The sequence below is a fragment of the Durio zibethinus genome, chromosome 7 (assembly GCF_047325235.1).
Source record: "Durio zibethinus cultivar Kanyao isolate XHJ-2024 chromosome 7, ASM4732523v1, whole genome shotgun sequence".
In the NCBI taxonomy this organism is placed as follows: Eukaryota; Viridiplantae; Streptophyta; class Magnoliopsida; order Malvales; family Malvaceae; genus Durio; species Durio zibethinus.
In genome coordinates this window covers 18,201,475-18,209,960 of record NC_143168.1, presented here as the reverse complement: position 1 = coordinate 18,209,960, position 8,486 = coordinate 18,201,475, and the positions used below count along the sequence as shown (strand labels likewise).

The window sequence follows — 8,486 nt, the reverse complement described above, 5'->3', positions numbered from 1 at the left end:
TAACCACCTCATTACTTGGGTACGTCCCAAAGGAGATAGGGCCAATTGATATAAGAAACTGTCGGTTCCTTCGTCTTGCAAATCCACGGTTGGGTGTTTGACTTGTTAATGTAATATTCTAATAATAGAGATTATAATATTGTAATTAGTATAATATTTAAAATTAAGATATGATTAGGATTGTATGATTTTTTTTTAATGAATGAAGATCTAATATATATAATACATCAAAATCATATTTAATGTATAAGATTGAGTAAGATAGGATTATAAAATTTTATACTATATTTGATGTGTATTTGAAAAAAGATAAAATTATAATGAGTATTAATTATCTTTTGTGTATAAAATAATTCAGTTTTTCCAAAATAAAAAAATTATTAATTTATAAAATTAAACTTATATATCTTATTATATTTTTAAAAATTATATTAATAATTTAAATTGTATAAATTTTAAAAAATAATAATTTTAATTAATAAATAAAATTATTTTATCTCAATATGCATTAAGTGCAGAATAAAATGATAATATTTAATCTAAATTTATTTATAATATTATTTTATTTTATCCTATTTCAATAAAAATACATGACTTTTTATCTTCTAATTTGGTTCATGACACACTCTACTGTACTTTTCATGAAAAACACTTACTATTTTTATATTATCATGACAAACAAAATTTGCTTATTATTATCTTATGCGAAACAACAGATACTTGTTTGAATTCTAGTTCTCATCTATCATTTGATTCCGTGTAGGACACTTCATTATTCCGTGTAGCACATTTTGGAGACAAAAGGGGGTCAGACAATACCATGTAGATTATTCAAAAACCAGGGCTGAACATTATCCAATCCATAAAAAATTTCGTTTTTATTCACAATGAGAACCTCAATTTTTCTAGAAAAACAAAATTGCTTATGTATGCTCTTATGTCACCATGAAAGCATCCTGGACCATTTCTTATCTATTAATTTCCACAAGTTGAAGCTTCGGCTTTTCCAGGATCACTTTTCATCTACTCTTAGTTGCTTTTAAGTCGAGTGATCGAAGCTTATAGTTTCCATGGCTGCCACTCAAGTCGAGCACCTTCACTTTGTCGTGTTCCCCTTCATGGCTCAAGGCCATATGACCCCTATGATAGACATAGCTAGATTATTGGCACAGCAACGCGTGATCGTAACCATTGTTACAACTCCTCACAATGCAGCCCGATTCAAGGCAAATCTTGACCGTGGCATAGAATCAGGGCTGTCAATCCGTTTAGTTGAATTTCGATTCCCATGTGCCGAATCAGGATTGCCAGAAGGGTGTGAGAACTTCGACATGCTGCCTTCAATTAGCTTAGCCTTGAATTTCTTCCAAGCCGTCAACATGCTAGAAAAGCCAGTGCAAAAACTGTTCGAGCAGCTAACGCCACGGCCAAGCTGTATCATTTCTGATGTCTTGTTGTCATATACACTCAACATTGCTAACCAGTTTCAGATTCCGAGGATTGTGTTCCATGGGGTTTGTTGCTTTCTTCTTCTTTGCATCCACAATATACGCATCTCCAAAATTCTTGACCACATAACCTCGGAGACAGAGTACTTTGTTGTGCCTAACATGCCCGACAAAGTTGAATTTACTAAGTCCCAGATTGCTGAAGTTATGCATGAAACCTTGAAGGAATTTTCGGAGCAAACAAGGAAGACTGAGTTGGCATCGTGTGGCCAAGTCATAAATACTTTTGAAGAGATGGAGCCAGAATATGTCAAGGAATACAGGAAGGCAAGAGGAAACAAAGTATGGTGCATTGGTCCAGTTTCTCTATGTAACAAGGATGCCTTGGATAAGGCTCAAAGAGGCAACAAGACCTCGGTTGATGAACATCAATGCCTGAGATGGCTTGATAGTCAAAAACCTGGTTCTGTAATCTATGCCTGTCTCGGAAGCCACCCCAATGTGATACCCTCACAGTCAATACAGCTCGGTTTAGGCTTAGAGGCATCGAATAGACCATTTATTTGGGTTATAAGGGGGAACAATGCATCAAACGAAGTAGTGAAGTGGATTTTAGAGGATGGTTTTGAGGAAAGAACTAAAGGAAGATGCCTTGTGATCCGGGGTTGGGCTCCCCAAGTACTAATATTGTCACATCCTGCAATCGGAGCGTTCCTGACTCATTGTGGCTGGAATTCGACGGTTGAAGGCATCTCTGCCGGTGTGCCATTGATAACTTGGCCGCTATTTGCAGACCAGTTTGCCAATGAGAAATTGGCTGTACAGATACTTAAAATTGGAGTGAAGGTTGGAGTGGAGGAGCCTCTGAGGTGGACAGAAGAAGAGAAAATAGGAGTGTTGGTGAAGAAGGAAGATGTTAAAGAGGCTATAGAAAAGTTAATGGATGGAGGAGAGGAAGGAGAAGAGAGAAGAAAAAGAGCCAAGAAACTTGGAGAAATGGCAAATAAAGCTGTTGAAATTGGGGGATCTTCTCACCTCAACATTACACAATTAATCCGAGATATCAGGCAAAGAGCTTATGACAGGATGCAACTTAGCACCTGAGATGAAGAAGCAACTTATATCTCCATCGTAATGTTCTTTAGGTTAGTTTTTTCCTTGTCATCAACTCCATATGTATGTCCACTTGATAGTAAGAGAGATAAAGATAAATAAAGCCAGATAAAGTTCTAATGAGAGAAAGAATTGATAACATATATCAGAACAAAGTGGAAAGATGTACAAAAAATTTGTGGTACTATCTTTTTTTTGGTTGAGCTGGTTTCTACTTTTTTTACCAGCTTTTTCTTTTTTTTTTTTAGGTTTTTGGGAATTCCATCTATTATCCTAAACCAAAAAAATAATTATAAACTAATAAATAAGTGTTAACATTGAGAATAATCGTAAAATTAATATCATTCGACGTAAAATATATTAGAAGTATTGTAATATAAAAATGTAAAAGTAATCATAAAATTAGTATTATTTGACTTAAAATGTGTTAGAATTATCGTAACATCATAACAAAGAATTTTGATAATTCTAAACGTAATGAAAAATAACAAAATATCATAAAAGGTTATTATTGTAACATAAATAATTAAGTTAGCAATATAAAAAAAATTATTATTACAAATAAAAAATAATTTTAAATAAGCAAATGAGAGTTAACATAAAATAGTGAGAATAATCGTAAAATTGATATTATTTAATATAAAATAGTTAGAAGTATCATTACACCTTAAAATAATTATAATAATTTTAAACGTAATGAAAAGAAACAACAAACGGAAAAAGATATTATTAAAATGTAATAAATTGATAATGTAAAAAAATTAGTATTATAAATAAAAAATAATTCTAAACCAAAAGTAAATGTTAAAATAAAAAAGTGAGAATAATTGTAAAATTGGTATCATTTGACGTAAAATATATTAGAAGTGTTACAATACTTTAAGAAAAATTATGATAATTATAAATATAATAAAAGGTAAAAACAAATGCAAAAGATTTTATTATAATGTAAATAATTAAATTGACAATATAAAAAAATTATTATCATAAATAAAAATAATTCTAAACAAAAAAATAAATGTTAATGTAAAAATATGAAAATAATTATAAAAGTGAAATCATTTGACATAAAGTATATTAAAAGTGTCATAACATAAAAATATAAGAATAATTATAAAATTGGTGTCACTTAGCGTAAATTGGATTAGAAATGTCGTAATACTCTAATAAAGAACAATGATAATTTTAAACGTAATAAAAAATATGAACAAGCATAAAAAAATATTGTTGTAATGTAAATAGTCTTTTTGGCACGCAAAAAAATTAATTATTAGAAGTAAATAATAATTCCAAACAAAAAAATAAGTGTTAATATAAAAAAGGTGAGATTAATTGTGAAATTGTTATTATTTGACGTAAAATGGTTAGAAACGTTGTAATACTTTTAAAAAGTTTATGATAATTCTAAACATAATAAAAGATAGCAACAAGTGTAAAAAGATATTATTATAACGTAAGTGATTAAGATGGTAATGTAAAAAAAATATTATTATAAATAAAAATAATTTTAATCAAAAAATAAGAGTTAACGTAAAACAATGAGAATAATCATAAAATTAATATTATTTGACGTAAAATGATTAGAAATATCATTACATCTTAACAAAAATTATAATAATTTTAAGTATAATGAAAAGTTACAACAAACATAAAAAGATATTATTAAAACATAATAAGTTTGTAACGTAAAAAAATTAGTATTATAAATAACAAATAATTTTAAACTAAAAAATAAGTGTTAAAGTAAAAATGTGAAAATAATAACAAAATTAGTATAATTTGGTGTAAAATATTTTTGAGTGTTGGAATACTTAAGAAAAAGTTATGATGATTTTGAACATAATAAAAGGTTAAAACAATTGTAAAAAATTTTATTATAACATAAATAATTAAATTGATAATATAAAAATTATTATTATAAATAAAAAATTCTAAACTAAAAAATAAGTGTTAACATAAAAGATAAGAATAATCGTAAAATTGATATAATTTAATGTCAAACGTATTAAAAGTATCGTAATGTAAAAAAGTAAAACTAACCATAAAATTGGTATAATTTACTATAACATAAGTTAAAAGTGTTATAACACCGTAAGAAAAAGTTATGATAATTCTAAACGTAATAAAAGATAATAACAAATATAAAAAAATTATTGTAAAGTAAATAAATAACTTGACAATATAAAAGAATTATTATAAATATAAAATAATTCTAAGCCAAAAATTAAATGTTTGTGTAAAAGATTAAAATAATTGTAAAATTGGTATCATTTCGCTTAAGATGGGTTAGAAGTGTCGTAACACCTTAAAAAAAGTTGTAATAATTCTAAACGTAATAAAAAGTAAAAAAATCATAAAAAAATTTATTGTAACATTAATAATAAAGTTGACAACATAAAAAAAAATCATTATTATAAATAAAAATAATTTTGAATAAAAAAAGTGTTAACATTAAAAAGTGATAATAGTCATAAAATTAGTATTATTTGACACAAAATAAGTTAAAACTACCGTAATACCTTAAAGAAGAGTTATAATCATTCTAAACGTATAAAATATAAGAACAAACGAAAAAGAAATATTATTTTAATATAAATAATTAAGTTGGTAACATAAAAAATTATTATTATAAATAAAAAATAATTCAATCAAAAAATAAGTGTATGTAAAAAAGGTTAGAATAATCGTAAAATTTATATAATTTGACATAAAAATGTATTATAAATGTTGTTACTCCTTAAAAAAAAATGTCATTATAATTTTAAACGTTATAAAAGATAAGAACAAGTATAAAAACATATTATTATAACGTAAATAGTTAAACTAATAACGTAAAAATTATTATTATAAATAAAAAGTAATTCTAAATAAAAAAAATTAACATAAAAAGTGAGAATAGTTGTAAAATTGATATCATTTAACGTAAAATGGACTGAAATTATCGTAATATTTTAATAAAAAAATTATAATAATTCTAAATAAAAAGGACAGTAAGAACAAGCATAACAAAAAATTAAAATAAAACAAATAACTAACTTGACAATGTAAAAGAATTGATATTTTTAAATTAAAAGATTTTTTATAAAAAAATTGTTAAAGTAAAAAGATGAGAATAATTATAAAAGTCATATTATTAGACATAAAATATGTTTGAAATGTCTTATGTCAAAATTTTTTTTTAATAATTGTAAATGTAATGATAAGAAAAGCATAAAAATATATTATTAAATGAAATTAAATAATTTGATTTTGTAAAATGAATTGATATTTTAAAATTAAAAAATATGTCATTTTTGTTTGTTAAATTAATAAATTAAATAAAATTATATATACTTTTTAATGTTTATCTACTAATTTTTTTCTTATTTTTTAAAAAATTATATTATTTTTATATAAGTTATCATGATTTATTATGAAATATTATGATATTTCATAACTTGATTTTAAAATCGATATATTGCAAACTTATTGTGCATGATAAATCCTCCAAAACGTTCGGTATATTATTAAATGAAATTAAATAATTTGATTTCGTAAAATGAATTGATATTTTAAAATTAAAAAATATGTCATTTTTATTTGTTAAATTAATAAATTAAATAAAATTATATATACTTTTTTAATGTTTATCTATTAATTTTTTTCTTATTTTTTAAAAAATTATATTTTTTTTATATAAGTTATCATGATATATTATGAAATATTATGATATTTCATAACCTGATTTTAAAATCGATATATTGCAAACTTACTGTGCATGATAAATCCTCCAAAACATTCGGCTCTTTTATCACTCACCACGCTGCTCACAGCTTCTTTCTTTCGCTCACTTTTTCTCTGTCTGACCACTTTTTCAAATATAAGGTAAGATTGGGTTTTGCATTCGTGTTTTAGCTAGAAGTGGCTATGGCGGTGGTCCAACACAGGGAGAGCAGAAGTGGCAGTGGCATTAGCATCAACAAACATCTTGATGATGGCAAGTATGTTGGGTACACAGCTGAGCAAGTTGAAGCTTTGGAACAAGTCTATGCTGAGTGCCCCAAAGCCAAGTTCTTTGCCTAGGCAACAGTTGATAAGGGAATGCCCCATTCTTTCCAACATTGACCCTAATTAGATCAAAGTTTGGTTTCCAAATAGTAGGTAGGAAAACTTGATCTTGGTTTTTGTTCTTTATTGCTGCTGTTATAAACTATAGTAAAATTGGGTGTTTTTTAGATAATTAGTTTTTTCTTTTTTTTTTAGTTAGAAAATTTTAGTTATGAGGTTGTCATTGAGTTGTGCAGGTGTAGAGAGAAGCAAAGAAAAGAGACTTTAAGGTTGCAGACTGTGATGGAAATTTAACAGCAATGAACAAGGTGTTGATGGAGGAGAATGATCGGTTGCAAAAATAGGTGTCTCAGCTGGTTTGCGAGAATGGATAGACGAGGCAACAACTACATACTGTAAATGTATCTTCTTTTAGTCTCTCGCTCTTTGATGGTCTCCAATTCATGCTAATGAACTGTATCAAAAGGTAGTGTGTGTGTGTGTGTGTGTGTGTGAGGGAGAGAGGTGATGCCAATTGAATTTGCTGAAAAGATTTGGGACTACATAGATAAATTGGTGATTTCTGTTTTAGTGCGCCACTCTGAAATATTTTACCAGCTTAAGGTATATACAAAGAGAGCAGCTCATAATCTTGTTGAGAAGATGAGAGAGCAGTCAATCATTAGGGTGAGGAAGATTGTGCAGATGGAGAAGCTGAAGGATTCTACTTTCAATCCTGATGACATGATGGAGTGAACTAATCTCTTGAATCGACAAGATAATTTTGTCAGGAATGTAAATACTGCACTAAACAACAAGTACAGGTCTTCCATGTGAGCCTTGAAGGTCTTGAAGGAGTCCAAAGATGTTGTGGCCCAGATCATGGACAGGTTCTTGGTTATGATGATTAGGTGCTTTGTATCTTAAGCTTTGATTTTTCTTGTGTTTATAATTTTGTGTTTAATGCATGATGAACTAATCTAGTGAAGTTTATAATATTACTGTGTAGTATTGCTTTGAATTCATCAAGAAGTTTAGTTGTCAAACACAACTAAAAGCATCCTTTAGGAAATACCAGAGCATTACTCTAAGAATTTGAAACCAGCTGGATATTGGCTCTTAAAGGTGATTGCATAAACTAATTGAGTTAAGCTCGAAGTTAGTGTAAGAATTTGATTTAAATATGAAAAATACAAAAGTAATGCTTGGTGAGAAAAGCAGTGTTCTGCCAAAAACAAAAGCAACAAGAACTAAGAACTTGAAGCTGCATAAGGGAAAATAATAGCAAAAGCAAACAATCAAACAAGAAGTTTTTTCTATTTTTATTTCAAACTGTCAAAATAAGCTCACACATGCTCCTATTTCTTTGGTTGTCTGCACTCCTCTTGAAACCAAGGAGTTTGCACATAACATCAGCTCTTCATTGTTGTTTCTTTGCAATCTCTTGTTGCTTGTATGAATTACTATGAAAGTATTGATAGCTTCATCACTTAATTTTAGAAAGTAGCTACACTGAAGAACTAGCAGCTTTAACTTAGATTAACATTTATACAGATCTCAAGCTCAGGTTACATTTCAAAATGTAAATTCAATCCACTACTTCAGGAAATAACAAAATCAATACCTAAAATTTGAAAGTAAAAAAAAAAAAAAAAGAACTAGATTTATCCCAACAAAATTTGCTGCAATTCTGATTTATCCCAACAACATAAGAATTTGATTTATCATTAACCATGGAGGGCTGTGTCACTTTGATTTTATCCCAACAAAATTATACTAAAGAAATATCAATTTTACTTAGATTACAATTTATTCATATCTCAAACTCAATATAACATAATTAAATATACAAGCATGATTGTACCTTGTTAATCTTATAATTCAATATTCAATGTTAAA

General features: G+C 27.3%; 1 pseudogene across 1 annotated transcript; it reads left to right on the top strand.

Moving 5' to 3' along the window:
• The first annotated feature begins 938 nt into the window (after positions 1–938).
• LOC111277732 (UDP-glycosyltransferase 73C3 pseudogene) lies at positions 939–2,829 on the top strand (annotated as a pseudogene). The gene has a single exon (XR_016343549.1). The product of XR_016343549.1 is annotated as a UDP-glycosyltransferase 73C3 pseudogene (transcript).
• The last annotated feature ends 5,657 nt before the right edge of the window (positions 2,830–8,486 follow it).